General features: G+C 35.7%; 1 pseudogene; it reads left to right on the top strand.

Annotated features, from left to right (window-relative positions):
* Nucleotides 1-6,473: 6,473 nt before the first annotated feature.
* LOC139877454 (UPF0481 protein At3g47200-like) lies at nucleotides 6,474-8,328 on the top strand (annotated as a pseudogene).
* Nucleotides 8,329-19,289: the final 10,961 nt, after the last annotated feature.

Raw genomic sequence — 19,289 nt, 5'->3', positions numbered from 1 at the left:
TCATTAAAGTCTCCACATAAGACCCACGCGGAATCATTATTCCTAATTAGCTTATCTAGACTACTCCATATTTCTATTTTCTTATTATCACAATGTGGTCTATAAACGTTAACAATAATTGATTCATCTCTTGATCCACACCACTTATCCCGAGTAGCTAAAAAATATTTATTACTAGTCATACTATCCGCCACAAAACTACTAAGATCCCATACCAAAAGTGTCCCACCCGAGTTTCCGACTGCATCCCTTTGTATAAACCCATAATTACTATTCTCTCACAAGGCGTGAACCCATGTATCATTTAAATTTTCACATTTAGTTTCTTGAAAAGCCGCTATGTCTGTCCTTTCTTTACAACACATCTCTTTGACCCACCCGAATTTACCCTTGACCCCAAATCCCAGAATATTTAATGAGAGTATCTTCATAACAAACTGGAAAAAAAAATGATACCATAAAAGAACTTACAAAATTTGGGGTAAGGCCACCTCAATCCGATATGTTCACCAAATTCTTTTAACTCCCCATTGTTAATCGATTGACTCCCTTCACGACTCCCCGATTTTCCTCTCGATTTTTGTTTTTTGGATTTGGACCTCAACTTCTTACAACACTTTTTGCATTTATGCCGATTATCATAACTAAATCAACCCCTCTTCTAACCATGCTCTCAGTGGCGGAAGCATGATTTTTCTTCATCCGTGGCGAATTTTTTTTTTTAAAACCGTAGCAACTTTTTTGGGCAAAATACGGAGTTTTTGGGACAAAAATTGGAGGTTTTTAGGCAAAATTTTGAGGTTTTTGGATAAAATTTGAAGGTTTGTGGGCAAAATTTGAAGGTTTTGAGGCAAAATATGTAGGTTTTGGGGCAAATGACTTTTGGGTTTGGGGCAAATGGCTTTTGGGTTTGGGGCAAAATGAAAAAAATCCAAATTTTACACTAAAATTTCGAAATCGACTGGGGGCGGGCGCCCCCTGGCCCCCCTCTAAATTCGCCCCTGCATGCTCTTAACCCTCAAAAGTCTCGATGACGCCCTCCAATAGCAACCATTGCATTCCAATAGCAACCATTGCATAAAGAAATATCTTCCGACCTACTGACACACTTGGATGTTTTTTTGTAATTTCTTTCAGCATCATTCTTTGCCTTTTTTTGTCACCCGAATTACGAGCATCCAATATAATTCTTTCAGTATGTCCAGTAGCCAATGGCCCAATACCCTCACAGTTCTCAACATTAGGTTTATTAATTAGGGATTATCACTCAAATGTCCATTTTTCTTCCCTTTTTTGACTCAGAACCCATAGAAAAAAAAAGTTAACAATTTATCCGCGCAAGGGCGCAAGGTGCCTGTTTGCGACCTTGCTTCCCGGTGGGCGCAAGGACGCAAGGTGCCTCTTGTGACCTTGCTTCCCGAGGGAGCAAGGACGCAAGGTGCCTTTTGCGACCTTGCTTCCCGGAGACGCAAGGACGCAAAGTGCCTCTTGCTCCTGCCTGATATCATGAACAATGTTTTCTTTCAGACATTTCATCAAACACCTTACGTGCATCTTACGTGATACGGTTTTTTGCGATATATCTTGAAAGGTGATTGCTTTGATAATCAGGCATGAGCAAGATAAGTCGCAAAAATAGATATATTACTCCGTATTGTATATACTTTAACTTAATAGTCGCAAGTGAGTACATCTATGCCAAGATTATATTTGGTTCAATAATAATATTGTTTATATGCTTGTCCCTTTGATTACCATATGTAATGTATGTAAATAAATGTGCATGTACGTATTTTCAGGATTATAGTCTTATAATTTTTATGGTTTATATTACTCCGCTTTAGACTTATGTACATCATGATCAACCATATTTTGTTATACTCGTAGCATATTAAGTAGTTGACTTCAAAAGCTATGCATGTAATGTGTTTGATGAAATGTCTGAAAGAAAACATGGATATAACATCAGGCAGGAGCAAGAGGCACCTTGCGTCCTTGCGTCCCCGGGAAGCAAGGTCGCAAGAGGCACCTTGCGTCCTTGCGTCCACCGGGAAGCAAGGTCGCAAAACAGGCACCTTGCGTCCTTGCGCCTTGCGCGGGCAAATTGTCAACTTTTTTCTTTTATGGGTTCTAAGTCAGAAAGGGGAGAAAAAATAGGCATTTTAGTGATAACCCATGGCTATTTATTTCACTAATGGGCTTTTCACAACACCCTGACCCAATACCCCCACTTGAATACACATCCGATATAATATTGGATCCATTAGCCACTTTGTCTTTAACCCTACGTCGTAGCAACCTATATCATGAGTCTCAGAAATAGTCTGGACTATAATAGATGAAAAAGTAGCAAAATGAAGAAGCAACTAATTTATTTATTTTATTTGACATTAAAAGTTGTTGACATTTAAAATACTCATTTATTTTATCCCAAGTTAACATACGATGCCAAATCTTAAACTCTTGTATGTTATAATTTAAGTTTTTTAGGGGTAAGTGTTTTTGAAGAATTGTTTAATCAACATTGAAGAATTATTCATAAATGTAAATTTAAGAGTTCATTCAAGATAATTATCTATAAAAATTATAATCACACTTGTAATTTTGAAAGTTCACTATGAATTGGTGGTTGAAACTGGTTATTAAAACTTGCTTTTCGGTTACAATCGCAATGGTTGAGAGCTGTTTTTGACAATGAAGCTTGTCAAATCAGATTTACATAATCAAATGAATGATGAATTTCTCAACGATCGTCGTTTTGATGTCATTGATAAAAAAGGACTTGCTAGTGTTACGGGTGAAGCAACTATGGATCATTTACATCGAGAGAACTATCGTAGAGAACGTTTGTGTTAGAAGATAACTTGAATTTATATGTTTGTTTTTTTTTTTTGGACAGCTGTTAGGATCATCTAGGAGGACTTAACTACCCACGCGTTCAAATCCTACACATTTATACCCGCCCCCCAACAGCGTGCCCAGGAGGAAACCCGTACCAATCTCATACGGGGCATAGACAGTAAAAACCCCTTCCCCTTTACCCCCCCCCCCCCCCCCCCCAACGCGATGTGAGAAAGGTGTCATTGGTTGAACTTCACGGTATGGATGAAATTGTGGGTTAATATGTAACTACACAACAGTTACTTGATTTAGATGTGGTTATTGACCAAGGTAATGCTAATGAGGACTTGATTGCTTTAAGGAACAAGTTATTTAATGAAAAAGATGAATTATCGAAATTAGATGACATGGATTCCCTTCAGAAGGCTAGAATTAAATGGAGCGTGGAGGGAGATGAAAATTCTAAGTTTTTTCATTGTTCTCTGAAACACAAACGGAGTGTTCAACATATACTGGGTTTGATGATCGATGGTGTTTGGGAAGCTAATCCAGTTATTATTAAAAATAAGTTCTTTGATTTTTTCAAATCTAAATTTGATGTGCACTACTTCGGGGCTATTTTTTCTTATGTTCAACCGCATTATAAACTTACGTCCGATGAAGCTAATTTCCTTGAAGGAGACGTTGATGATACGGAAATTAAACGTGCGGTTTGGGATTGTGGTAGCTCCAAAGCTCCACGTCCTGATGGTTTTTCATTTCGTTTCATTAAACATTTTTGGGACATTTTGGAGTTTGATATTTGCAGGGATATTCGATCGTTTTTTGCGACTATGATCATGCCTCATGGAGCTAAATCTGCTTTTTTCTCGTTGATCCCGAAAGTGCAGAACCCTGTTCTAATCACAGATTTTCGGCCAATCTCTTTGGTTGTTTTTTTTTTTTACAAAATCATCTCGAAAATTATTACCAATCGATTACTTGTTGTACTTGATAAACTGATTAGCCCTGTTCAGTCAGCGTTTATTTCGGGTCGTCAAATGTTAGACGGACCGATGAATGATGATGCTTTCCGAGATTATTTCATGGTACAAAAAGTCGAATAAAAAGATGTTTCTTTTTAAGGTGGATTTTGAGAAAGCGTATGATTCTGTCAATTGGGACTACCTTATGTTTATGTTATCCTCGTTAGGTTTTGGATTGAATTGGTGTGCTTGGATAAGGGGTGTCTTAGTTCGGCTAAAACGTCTGTTCTTGTTAACGGGAGTCTAACTCGAGAATTTGATATTAAAAGAGGGCTTCGACAGGGTGATCCGTTAAGTCCTTTTATTTTTATTATTGTTATGGAGGGTCTTCACCTAGCATTTCATCGAGCCATGGAAACCAATTATATCCGTGGCATTAATGTTGGGTTTGATAATATTAGACTTTCCCATTTCATCTACGCAGATAACGTTATTATCTTTTCATATTGGAACATGCGGGACTTAAACAGAATTCTTATTATTTTGGAAGTGTTTTATTTGGTGTCAGGCTTAATGATTAATGTTGCTAAGTCCCACATTTTTGGTATAGGTGTGGACAATGACGAGGTTAACTCGTTTGCTGCTGTTTAGGGTGCTAGAGCGGGTGATTTCCCGACTAAATACCTTGGAATTCCTATTGGTTCAAACATGCGATTGGTTAAAATTTGGGATTCTTTGGTAGATAAGTTTCGCTCCAAACTATCATCATGGAAGGCAGGTTTACTCTCATCGGGGGGTAGGTTGACCTTGGTGAAATCTGTCATGGGTAGCCTTGGGATTTATTTCTTGTCCTTGTTTAAGTGTCCGGAAAAAGTGCTTAATACACTTGAATCTATTAGGGCAAGATTTTTTTGGGGAGGTAATAACTTGGTTAAAAATATGTCGTGGGTTATATGGGACAAAATTTTAGCTCCTTTTGATCAAGGTGGTTTAAACGTGGGAAGTTTAAAAGCTTTCAACATCGCGTTACTTCAAAAATGGCGGTGGCATTATCTATCAAATTCGAATGACTTATGGGTGACCATTGTTAAGTCCTTTCACGATAAGAGTTTTGTTAATCACACGACTTCGGTTGCTACAGTTTGGTCGAATATCGTTGATGTTTGAAAATGTTATATCGACAATGGTAAATTACCTGCTAATATGTTTCGTTTGAATGTCGGCTCGGGATCTTCTATACGGTTCTGGTTCGATCATTGGTGTGGAACAACTCCTTTATGTTCAAGGTTCAATAGTATGTTTCACTTAAATTAAAAAAAAGGAAGACACTATAGCGGATAAATGGTGTAACGGTACCTGGAATTGGTCTTGGTCGAGAGAGATTCTTGGTAGTCGAAATGTACAAGCTCTCAACTCTATGGTTTTCCAAATTAGCTGCTACCATCCTACGGATCGAAATGATAGATGGGAGTTCACTCTATCTTCGGACGATTTGTTTTCTGTAAAAGAAACCCGCCTATTTTTGGATCGTACATCTCTCCCTGCTTCGACGATTTCTACTAGTTTGTTTAAATTTATTCCACGAAATATATTCCTTTGGAGATTAAGATTAAATGCTCTTCCGGTCCGTTGGAATTTGTCCTCGAAAGGCTTAGAGATTAATTCGATTATTTGTCCGGTTTGTTCTAATGGTGTAGAGACACGGGATCATGTTTTTTTCGAATGTTTGTTGGCTTTAGATCTTTGGCATCAATTGCGGGTTTGGCTTGATTGCTCCATGCCTCAATTTATTTCATGGGATACGTTCATTGAATGGCTTGTGGGGGTTCAATTATCAGCTTCTATCAAGAATCGTATTATAGCTTCGGTGATTACGTTGCTTTGGGCGATTTGGAGATTCAGAAACGACATTGTTTTTAACGATTCTTTTTGTTCTAGAAGTAGTCTTTTTGATTTTATTAGATTACTTTGTTTTCGTTGGATTAAAAATAGGGGTCATTTAGTTTTTAATTGGAACTTATAGCTTGCTTTGTCTTTGTATTTTCTCCCTTAGCGCCTTGCTAGGGAGCGTTTTTATATTATAATCATTTTTTGGCCGTTAAAAAAAATATGTAGTCAACGGGAGTCGAATTTCATGGCAGGCCACCAACCGCTGTATTACATCACAATTTCTTGAATTTATATGTTTGTAGTTAATTATAGTTTTTCAATTAGATTCTTTGATACTTTTTGTGACCCCAATGACATAGATTTTTGGCTCGCCTCTGTTTGTAGGAAACTTAGCTTTTGACTGATTATTTTAATATTTTAATTTTAATTAGAATTACATTAGTTTAGGTTAATTGATTATTAAAGAGTTTAATTGAGTGAAGCAAAACTTGCTTTTTATTCATGTAGACAAGAAATATATGCCTTTCCAATTTTCCGTCGGTAATGGTTTCATCGAAAATAAATAAACGGCTAAGATTATTACAAAAAAATTCTAAAAAATTTGTGGCATAGAAGAAAACTTGTTAAAAACATTATTCATTTACGGTATCAAACAACGTCATGTTAGCGTGTTGGTTCCCTCTACTTCACATTAATTCATCCCCCCTCCTTTGTTGTAATATATAAAGAAAAATCTAGCATAACATGTTTTTATTTTATTTTTTATACTAAAAGTAAGATAAAAATGGATATCAATTCTTCTGTAGAACAACATGACGTCACAATATGGGAAATTAACAGAGAACGAGTCACCAATATGCAACACAAACTCACCGATACACCCAAACTACTTAGCGTTGCTGCTGGTAAGTCTACATGTTCAATATTCAAAGTTCCACAAACCTTAATCGATGTCAACGGTAAATCATACCAACCACACATCATATCGGTCGGAGCGTTTCACCACGGCCAACCACACCTTGAGATGATCGAGGAGCATAAATGGCGGTTTCTCAAACAGTTACTTAACCGAACAGCTACTAAAGGGATGGTCCTTGAGGATTACTTGAAGGCCGTGCAACCACTTGAGGTCACGGCCCGTGAATGTTACTCTGGAACCGTCCCTTATAGTAGTGACGAGTTTATAGAAATGATGGTGTTGGATGGTTGTTTTATTATTGAACTTTTTAGAAAGTTCGGTGGATTAGTAGAGTTTGAAGATTACGATCCACTTATTAAGATGTCGTGGATCGTTTCCTTTTTATTGCGGGATCTGATTAGGCTTCAAAATTAAATCCCGTATTTCATCCTCGAATGTTTGTTCGAGTTAACGAAAACACAAGGAAACCCAACGCTAGCTACCTTAGCGTTGGGCTTTTTTTTTTTAATTTTTTTTAATTTTTTTTATTTATTTTTTTATTTATTATTTTTTTTTTTAGAACTGCAGGAAATTTTATTAAATAAAACTAGCAAGAAGCTAGACAAAAATTACAACAAAGAGTCTATAGGGTTTTGCAACCACACTGACCAATTAGTCCTATATTTTTTAAATCTAGAAAAAATCCAAAAGAAAGCGGAAACAATAATATTGTCCAAAACATGAGAAATCTTGAAGTTTGAGTCTTCGAAAATGTAACTGTTTCTGAGCCTCCATATGTTCCAAAGAGTTGAGATACAGATGCTTCTCACAATCATTCTCTTCCGACCTTGAAAGTAGTTGTTATCCAACCAATCCCAAATGTCATCTACCGAGTTCCAACTAGGAAGATTGATGCCGAGCCAATTACCAACACTAGACCAAATTTGCTTGCTAATAATACAAGAAACAAACACGTGATTTAACTTAGCTACTCAAAGACCAGAACACCTTCTAGAGAAATACGCCAACATCAACGCGAAACACTTGCTAGATCTTCTCCGGACAACTTTTCTCCCACACGAACTCAAAAAATCAACAAAACTCGACAACCAACCACCACCACATGTAATTCATAACATTTCAAAACTTCGACGCGCGGGAATCGAGTTAAAACCTTGGGAAGCGGAAAGCTTCCTCGTTGTCGACTTCAAACGAGGCGTAATCCATATGCCTACGATATCCATAGATGATTTCATGAGTGCATTTTTGCTAAACACGGTGGCATTCGAACAATGCCATAGTGGATGTTCAAAACACTTTACGACATACGTTACTTTGTTAGATTGTTTGATAAATACATCTAGAGATATTGGTTATTTGTGTGATTGGAACATAATTGAGAATTATTTTGGGACGGATGCTGAAGTTGCGGCATTATTTAACAACATGGGGAAGGATATTTCTTTCGATATCGATGACTGTTACATGGCTAGGTTATTTGGTAACGTGAATCGGTATTATCATAGCGGGTGGCATGTTCAATGGGCGAGTTTAAAGTACACTTATTTTAACTCACCATGGTCGTTTTTATCGGCATTAGCAGCTTTCATTCTTTTGATTTTAACCATTGCACAAACAGTTTACACAATTCTTGGTTACGTTCGTCCAACTTGATTAGTCTACTATCATCGAATATGTATTAATTATTTTACTATTTATGAGTTTATTATATAAAGGATGCGAGTTGGCTATAGTAGTTTTTCCCAAGTACTAGTATTATAATTCTTTGATGAATACTAGCTAAACTAGAGAAGATGGGATATGATAATGTTAGAGTGATGAATACACTATAGATAAAGGTTTCCACACTTCCATTATTTTTGAAGTTTTAATTTATGTATAATATACATATACATGTTATATACCCTTATAAGTGTCACGAAATTGAAAACGTTAAAAAATATGGTCTCAAAAACATTTTAGTGTTATTAACTCTTTGACATTTTTAAGTGTAAATAAGTTTTCATTTCTGACGCTTTTAAGTGTCAAAAATTTTGTGACATTTATATATGTTAAAAATATGTCAACTTATTCATATTATGTGGTGTCAAAAATAAAGTAAGTGTCAAAAAATAAAACTATTTATAGTGATAGTGTATTATTATTATTATTATTATTATTATTATTATTATTATTATTATTATTATTATTATTATTATTATTATTATTATTATTATTATTATTATTATTATTATTATTATTATTATTAATATTATTTTTCTAAAGATAATAATTAGAGCTATCATCAACATTAGTTAATATATTGTACATAGTAGTTAATATTTATTTTTTGATTGTGGTAATTTAAATATACAACATATTTAGTTACCTTAACGACATTTCTTAGAGTTAGTTAGAAATATCCTTATTATTTACAATTCATAATCTTTATTATTATTATTATTATTATTATTATTATTATTATTATTATTATTATTATTATTATTATTATTATTATTATTATTATTATTATTATAAACTTAAAAGTTTTAAAACTTACAAAAAATTAGTGGGAAGCCTAGAGACAATCTGGGCCCCCACACCTCTAGCAATAGCAAAACTTATCCTAGTAAAAATATGAGCAGCAGCACCGGCACCAATATCTTGAGCCATCGAACTCTTTTGAACCCGCTTTAGCAAAGAAACAGCCTCCATTTCTAATTCCCCAAGGGAAGAAAATGAGAAAGGAATGAAATCATAACCAATCGCCTGACAGCTAGATCCGTTATTATTATTATTATTATTATTATTATTATTATTATTATTATTATTATTATTATATACTACTTCTACTTTTGTTGTCACCGTTGCTATTGCCGCTACGGCTACCTCTACCACTACCACAAAAATTTGAATAATAAAGAAGGTTTAGTTTTTTAATTATCATAAAAATAATGTTATATGTTATTTAATTTGTATATTAAACTTTTTTACTTTTATATTTACACATTATTTTGAGTATTTTTTTTTAAACTATAACCCTATTAGATATTGTTAGCGTACATTAGTGACGTACATTGGTTGGTCGAAATTGTTATTTAATTTGTAGTTTTAACCTTTTTGCTTATATAATTACATATTCTTTTGGGTTTTTTAAACGATAACCCCGTTAGATATTGATGACGTACATTAATGAGTTGCATTCCCACTCTAACCTACTTTGATATGTTTTTTTGGGTAAGCAAGGAAACCCTCTTATGAACGAGCACATTGGCTCCCCCATAGAAGGTAAAACCTCCGGTAATCAAGCCTCCCGAGCGCGAAACCTAGTACCGGGTGAATTGTGCATTATGCGCACCCTCTAGTCATACTCCCTTTTTGAACAAAATAGACAACTAATTTGGAACATTATTTTTGATATGTTGAAATATAAAATAGACAATTAATTTGAAACATTTTTGAATGGAATAGTGAGCAATAAAATAGTAACGGGGAAAGTATAAAACGGCTATTATTGATTTTCATTCAACATTTATTCTTTTTCTTATTCTTATTTAATATACAGAATGAAACCAATCCCACAACCACACATAGGCCATTATAGTTATTTTTCGTAACAACCCGCCGCTAGTTAACTACTAAAATTTGAATAATTTGTATTTGTATGCTAATTGTATCCAAGTCTAATTATATATTTATTGTACGTGTTTTCAGTTTGATTAAGAAGAACCAAAACTTTGAATAATTTGTACGCTAACTGTATCAAAGTAAAAATATATACAGTATTTATGTAAGTACATGAATTGAGTCATAAAATTGAGCCATCAAAAAAATGATAAATACCATACATGTTAATTGAGGTTTTATTTTTTTATTTTTTATGATTTTGAAAAGCAATTAGGACTTTTATTAAATAACCATATTACAAGAAAAGTATGCGAAGAGCATACTGGGAACACAGCGAAAGCTATAAAGCTACAACATGAGGAAATTGAAAAATGACTAGTAGCTACATGAAACGAGATATTACACTGAGATTAACACACTACACTATTATCCGTGATCATCAAACAAAGAAGGATTTACAAGCCATTGACTCCAATTGAGGTGTTATTTTAAATCATGGGTATATTTTGTAAGTTAAAAAAAGTATTTTAACAAAATGGTAGCTGCCCTATTTTAAGAAGGGATTTATTTTTTAGGCTACGTAAGTGTAATATAGTTTTTGATAAATTGTACGTAGATGTATAATTTAAAAAAGATATTTATTTTCGAAAGATATGTATACATGTTTATCAAAGCTAGGTGGCGCCACGTGACGTATGTGAGAAAGATATGTAGAATTTTTGTTTATTTGTCGCGATAAGTATGCTATAGACTTGGTCAATTAGTCTGTTAATTATATATGGAAAAGGGAAATATTATGAATGTACGATTATATCTTGAGATGGGTTGAGAAGTAATGGATTTATTGTTCAATCAAGGATTTAATTGGTTTGACTATTAAATATAGGGGTAATTAAATTGCTTTGAATTTACCACCAACTACTACAAATAGTTTGGTATTTAGCATCTCACAACTACAACAAATTGCTTTAAATATAGAAGTAGAAGAGCCTGAAATACCACCTCCAAAGTTTGATATGTTTAACTATGATGTTAAAAACGTATGTAGAATTAAAGAAGGAGACCACCCGTTTGAGATATCTGTTGTCGCATCTAGTGATTCAGATGGAGAAAAAAATGGAGACAAGACGAAGAAGATCAATATGAAGAAGAAAAGCAAGATTTATTCTGGAATATGCCACCTCCTTTGAGTCAGCAAGAGCAAGAACATGAATTTACGACACGAACACCAACCACGTATAGGGTATCAGATTTAATTAAAGTTCGTCAAAGGTTTTTGAACAAGGCCGAGTTCATAAACACTCTCTTTACAAAATGCCTTGAAGAAAACTTTCAAATTAAGCCTGTAAAGTCAGACAAATATCGATACACCGCTAATTGTGTGTTGCCAAACTGTGAATGGAAAATTAGTGCTTACAAAATACGAAACACTGAAAACTTTATGGTAAAGAAATTGCATGGCGTACACACATGCTCACGCACACTAATTAAATACAATCGTTAAGTATAAACCCACATTCTCCCCCAACATTCTCCCCCTTTTTGATGATGACAACCACATAAGTGATGGTGGACATTTATCTATAAATACTCACAAGTGTTAACATCACTTATACCCAACTTTCTCGCCGTTTTGTCGAAGCAAAAAGGTTAGCTCCCCTTGAAACTAAGTTCGCCCTAAGAAAAATGCTCCCCCTTGAATCGTACATGGTGGAAAATAACAACCACAACACATAAAACACACAAAAATCAAATACATTTTATTTATTCCTAGGATGAGTACATGATAGAAATATGCATAGTATCTCACATGAGATTAGCGTGAGGATTAGATAAAAGTAAGATGATAACAAGGAATCATGATTATTCGAGCAGCTTTTGATACACGCAATGTGCTCCGTTAGCATGATCCCGGGTTGATAGAGACATCACCTTGTGTGGGTCACTAGGTTGAGATGCTTGAAGATGCGTGTTAGAAGAGCACCATAGGGAAGTGGTTGTGACGGATCTTGATTTAGATCATTCATTCGGGAAGCCATTAGGAAGGCAATGTTGACTGGTATTGACTGGTTCAGGCACCACATTAGTCCTAGTTCAGTAACAGACAAATGGTCATCATCTTCTTTGCGGAAGAAGATCATATTCAATCCGAACGTCACTATCAAGAAGGCTCTCTTGACAAAGTGTACTTAGTTTGAGATTGAGATTGAGATTGGGAAAGAGAGGAGTAAGTGCCCTTCGTAGAATGAAACGAGGTAGGAGTTGTATACAATTTTGAGTATTATAGAATTCAGCTCCTTTAGATGGCACTTTGAGAATTTTCCCAAATTGTTTAAGTGTCATGAGATATTCTTGGTCAAACATTTTGAATTTCACTTTGCGATTAGAGGTGAATTCAAAGTTTGAGTAGAATTCTTTTACAAGTGAGGGAAAGACATGAGTCTCAAGCATGCGAAATGACTCCCACCCTACATTATCAAACTCCTTTTGAAGAGTACTTCTTGTATGTGTCTTGAGTCATTATGGAATATTTTCTTCATGTCATTTGATGTTTTGTTGAATACTCTAGATACTTTCAGATTTGAATGATGCTTAGAGTTAGAAAATAGGAATGGTTTAGAGGAGCTCAATGCTTTGAGGTGCAAGATGTTTCTTAGTAACATTCCTTTAAAAAGAGTTTTGAAAGATAGAGATTTGAATGACTTTTCATCAGTTTGGGTAATTAATGCATTCAAGAATTTCCAATCATAATTGATTATTATTGTATTTAGTCATTGGATGTAGAGAAATGACATTAATTTTTAGTTGTTCCATATTTAATGATAACAACAAATTTTTCAGATAGTCTGCGGTTGACTCGACGGTTGACCGTGAGTCGACTGTGTTTGGTCTGTTGCGATTGTTGATTTGTCAAGTGAGAGTTAAACTTGCATACATGGTAACTTATATTTTAAAGCAACATTCAGATTAAGTTAATACAAATTACCAACAAGCTAAAAACATGTTTTCGACATAAAACAACCCTCTCAATCACTTTCTTCATCAACATTACCACTTGACCCACATGATAGTGATCTCAACACTCCTTTCAACAACTTCTTCATTTTGGACAGTTTCTTCCTGTTCTTGATCTGAATTTTGTAAATGCGATCAAGCTTTCCATTGATATCCAAGGTATTGATGGAATCAGTTGTGAGATTTCAATCGCCTTTTTACTTGATCCACTCGTCCCTGCTTCCTCGACTGTTTTCCTCTTTTTCGAAGATGGTGCTCTGAGATTTCCTGACCCTTGATGAGATTGAGAGAGGGAAGATGATAATGAGGATGAGTAATTTCAAAATGTCGGAACAGCTTGTTGAGGTGCATCCCATACGGAAGTGCTCGAGTTGTCTCGGTGAGGAGATTACTATTTCTCGAAGCCATGAGATAAGAAATGTTGACGGGCTGCTTCTTTTCCAAACACCATAGTAATGCAAGCTGACTGGCATGAATGTTGGTGTGGTTTCCAGCTTTAAAATAGACGTTGAAACTGATCACATGATGTAACGACTCAACCCGTTATCCAACAGAATACGCAGCAAAATTTTTTATTTTTTTTTATGACAGAAGGGTGCGCGGCGCGCTCCACTCCCTGTGCGCGGCGCGCACAAGGCCTGGTCAGCTTCTGTCCGAAATTTCAAATTTTCAATTAAAGATCTCCCACTTCCCGACACTTTTGGACGAAACGCTTTTCACAACATATAATATTAAATAAAACTAACACGTTCCAATAATAAAACGAGTTTTACAACACCGGGCCCACATCGTCCGTTTTACGACTTTCGTACAAAATACAAGTTTCAATCTCAATTTACATTTAGACGAGTTAGGACTCTATAACCCAACCCGATACCAAGAGCATAATCCCGGGGACTACCAAATCCCCAATCCGCGTTCGTATATCCAAAAGCTACCCCATCGAGCCCAAGCGCTCCTACGCAACTAGTCTAACAACTAGCTAGCCTCATAACACAATACCTGAAAAAGGTAAGCATCGAGAGGTGTAAGCTAACGCTTAGTGAGTGAAATAAGTATACACATACATATATAATATACCTACTTGCAACCACCTACTCACATACCGCAAAAATGCTAGCAATACAATATTAGCATACGAACTCCAAGTATAAAGCTAATAACCTCCATTACCGCAACTAGCATAAACAATAGCATATACTCCAAAATAATATATTATGCTATACAACAACACATACACAACTATAAGGTTAACCATAAACGCGTCATGGTGCTACCGGCTCCGTGGTTCACACCATACGCAATGCTATGACTTGAGTCATACTCTTTTATAGTGCTAGCTGCTCCATGGTTCACACTTCGGTGCTACCGGCTCTGTGGTTCATACCTCATTTTATAGTGATACCGACTCCGTGGTTCACACTTTGATGCTACCGGCTCCGTGGTTCACATCACAACTCGAGTCATACTCTTTTATAGTGCTACCTGCTCCGTGGTTCACACTTCGGTGCTACCGGCTCCGTGATTCACACCTCATTTTATAGTGCTACCGGCTCCGTGGTTCACACTTTGACGACTCGTGCTATAGTGCTACCGGCTCCGTGGTTCACACTACAACACACATACCATGATGCTACCGGCTCTGTGGTTCACATCATAGCACACTCGCACATACTAAGGCACTACCGGCTCTGTGGTTCATGCCATAGCATACAAATAAATACACTATATACATACATGCATAATTATTCCACTCACCTCGAAAAGCCCGCACAAGTCATGTATGTAAACCGCCTCCAAACGCAACCGAGCAAACATTTACCTATAATAAACATATAGGTACAAATACACATAAATAACAATTCTCTAAAAGAGAACTCAACATCCCATACTCGAGGGATCTCACCGTGCTCGCCAAAATCCGCCCATTTAACACCTAATGGACATAAACCAAATACCACTTCGGGTGGTAATTCAAACCAACACAACAAAGTACAATTTAACCCAAATCATACTTTACACCAATTAGACCAAACCTAGGTCTTAACGCTAAATTACTACTTAGGTAGTAATCATTTCAAATGCCGATTACACCAAAATCCCAACACGTGAAATATTGACTCATATTACTTTTGACCACGCTTAACTTATGTTAAAATATCGTTTTAACCCCAAAATTACTTCTCGCGAGTAATTACATCCAAAAACATTATTTAACACTTAACAAAATCGTTTATCATCCATTTAATCCAAATTAGTGTCGTCATCAATTTTGACCCAATTCAAATTACCCATTTTGACCAAATTCATAAAACGCCCAAAATCGCTAACGACTAGTGATTATATTTCCAAAACACCAATTAACACCTAAATCAAGTATTTACATACTTGATTCACCAAAACTTGACTCAAAAACCATTTTGACACTAAACCAAGTCAACATCGATTTTGACTAGCAAAACTTGTTCTTAAGAACATCAAAGTCACCAACAACCTTTCAATCTAGAGGTTTAACTCCCAAACCAAGACAAATACTTCCAAATTCATCATCAAACCCTAAACCCACAATAATCGGGTTCACTTACACTAGCAATGCAACAAAAACCCCCAATTTCATGAGAAATGGGGTTTATAACCCTAACTAGCCCAAACCCCAAACATGAACAAGAATCATAAACAACAAAATTCGGAGTTAGAACTTACCAACACTACCAAAACGTAGCCGTGAACGAGGTGAACAACCTTAAATCTTGTACCATAACCCGAGTCACCCTCCTTCTTCTCCAAATGGAGCTTTCCCTCTCTAAAACTCTTCCTCTCTCTAGGGTTTGAAGATGAGAGAGTTGTGGATGTGAAAGTGATCCATAATTGGATCCAAATCTGCCAATAAGGCTATAAATCTGTCCTTAAGTGAAAAGACCAAAAAGCCCCTCATTTAACTCAAAATAGAAAAAGGCAGAAAACTGTCCCAGGTGGGGTGCGCAGCGCACACCCTTGAATGTGCGCGGCGCGCACAAGGGTCTAAACAGATTCTGAAGTACAGGGACTGATTATGACTAATCCTGATTCTGATGTAAATTCTGAAAATGCGTAAGTGTTAGGTAGACCTTTTGTGGCGCTTTCTGGTGCACACATTTTCTGACACTTTCAAGAACATTTTCTGACGCACAAAATTCAAGGTGTTACAACTCTCCCCCACTTAGATTGGATCACGTCCTCGTGATCCGCACCGAATACTAGAAGTTAAGCACTTCCCCTTTGAACATTCTCGCCTCCAAATGCGGAGTCACACATGTAGTAATCATGTATCCGACGAAACACAATCAAGGCCGACATCCAATAACATCTTACGTAAATTCTTAGATCTCACCATACGCTAATAATCACTAGCGTGCGCTACCGCAACAAGCAATATCTCATACACTCAACGTCAAAATACGGAAAACACCATTATCCCTGCAAGTTCTCTCGACTAAAACTCACAACAAGCTACATCTATAACTACATCACCCAACGCGTTCTACTAGGTCCACTATGCCATGAACCAAGTCTTGCATTTAATCCCAATCGAGAAGGATTCATGCCGCGTCGAAACTCAGTACTTTCAACTGTCCATAACCGTACCACTCAACGATCTCACATCCGCTTATGTGCAAACATTTGTTTTCCACCCCAGAAAACTTGTGATTCGCAATTTTACAAGTCGATGCCAACGGGGCAATTGATACGCTCCTCCGACTAGTACTTCTTACAGTCACCATGACCGGGTTATTCCTTCAACGAAGAAATTTTGGTATCCCCAAATATTCACACTGCGAACACAAACTTTCCCATCAATCGATCTGCACACGACCACCAGTCTCTTGATTAATCCAGGACGACAATAACACACCACGAGTTGGACAAAACATCAACACTCGACACAGGGTTTCTCCTCCAAGCCCTACAATACATCTATACACTACAGCTTCCTAGTACTAGCATGGAAACTATTCATGTACTAGAATCCCGCCAACAACAAATTATCATCACAACAATTCAAAATTCATCACGCAACCCACAAAAATATCCACCAATGCCTAGTGAATCCTTTTTCCTCGACCGTCCGTTAGGGATGGCCTTGACATTTCAACGCAACTAATGGGTCGCATCCACTAAGGAACACACCCTCGTAAACAAACAACATCCGCGTGCCTCGATGTGTGTGACAATCGCTCCAAATTCATATGGACGAACACGTCATTCATCGATTTCATTACGAGGAATTTGACCTCTATATGATACGTTTTGTAAACATTGCATTCTTTTGAAAAGGAACACCATTATTGAATATTTAAATTAAAGGTTTTCGACATCTGATGATTTCTACATATAGACAATCACTGTAATATAATAGTTTACAATAATACTTCCGTTGATAATGCAGTCAAAATAGATACATGGTGATGATTTTGTGAATGCAACGTTTCCTTGAAAAATATGTGATAGTGCTCCAAATGAACATATATTTAGTAGCAATATCCTCCCAATATGTAAATTATTTAGTTGTAATTGTCCTATTTTAAGTTGTAATCGTTTATATTAAATAAGTGCGAAGACAAAAGGCGAAAACGACGATTTGAAGACGCAAAAGACCAAAAAGCTCAAATGTACAAGATACAATCCAAGTGGTTCAATTTATTGATGAGAAACGTCTAAAAATGACAAGAGTACAAGTTGCGGAACGCAAAGTACACGATATAAAATAATACGCAAGGACGTTCGAAAATCCGGAACCGGGACATGAGTCAACTCTCAACGCTCGACGCAACGGACTAAAAATTACAAGTCAACTATGCACATAAATATAATATAATATTTAAATAATTCTTAAAATTATTTATATATTATATTTATTTATATATTATGTCGGAAAAGCTAAGATCCAAATTGATGTGAGCTGGAAAATCAAACTCCACGACTCGCGGAGTTTGAAGGCCAAAAACTCCACGACTCGCGGAGTTTGAAAAATCAGAAATCCCTATAAAAGGCCATGCATTCTGCCAAGTAAAAACATAATAAATAATAATAATACTCTGTAGTATAATATAAATAAATATATATATAATATATATATAGTATAGATTAGTGTTATATTAGATATTAGATTAGTTTGGGTTATGTAAAAGTTATTTTACGGGTTTTGAAGTCGAAATTCTGTCCGTGTAACACTACGCGATAAATACTCAATGTAAGTTATGTTCTCCTTTTTAAATTAATGTCTCGTACTTAAGTTATTATTATGCTTATTTGAGCCAAAGTAATCATGATGTTGGACTAAATATTAAAGACGGGGTAATTGGGCTTTGTACCATAATTGGGGTTTGGACAAAAGAACGACACTTGTGGAAATTAGACTATGGGCTATTAATGGGCTTTATATTTGTTTAACTAAATGATAGTTTGTTAATTTTAATATAAATATTTACAATTGGACGTCCCTATAAATAACCATATACACTCGATCGGACACGATGGGCGGGGTATTTATATGTACGAATAATCGTTCATTTAACCGGACACGGGAATTGATTAATAGTCACTAGAATTATTAAAACAGGGGTGAAATTATGTACAAGGACACTTGGCATAATTGATAACAAAGTATTAAAACCTTGTTACAGTTTAAGTCCCCAATTAGTTGGAATATTTGACTTCGGGTATAAGAATAATTTGACGAGGACACTCGCACTTTAAATTTATGACCGATGGACTGTTATGGACAAAAACCAGACGGACATATTAAATAATCCAGGACAAAGGACAATTAACCCATGGGCATAAAACTAAAATCAACACATCAAACATCATGGTTACGGAAGTTTAAATAAGCATAATATATTTTATTTCATTTTTCCTCGTACTTTTATTTATTGTCATTTTAATTATTGTTATTTATTTTATATTGTTATTTAAATATCGTCATTTACTATACGCTTCGCTTAAAATATAAATCGACAAACCGGTCATTAAACGGTAAACCCCCTTTTATATATTATTATATATAATTATAT

This window comes from Rutidosis leptorrhynchoides, chromosome 11 (assembly GCF_046630445.1).
Source record: "Rutidosis leptorrhynchoides isolate AG116_Rl617_1_P2 chromosome 11, CSIRO_AGI_Rlap_v1, whole genome shotgun sequence".
Classification (NCBI taxonomy): Eukaryota; Viridiplantae; Streptophyta; class Magnoliopsida; order Asterales; family Asteraceae; genus Rutidosis; species Rutidosis leptorrhynchoides.
The sequence above is the reverse complement of the archived record's forward strand: the minus strand, read 5'-3'. Positions and strand labels throughout refer to the sequence as shown.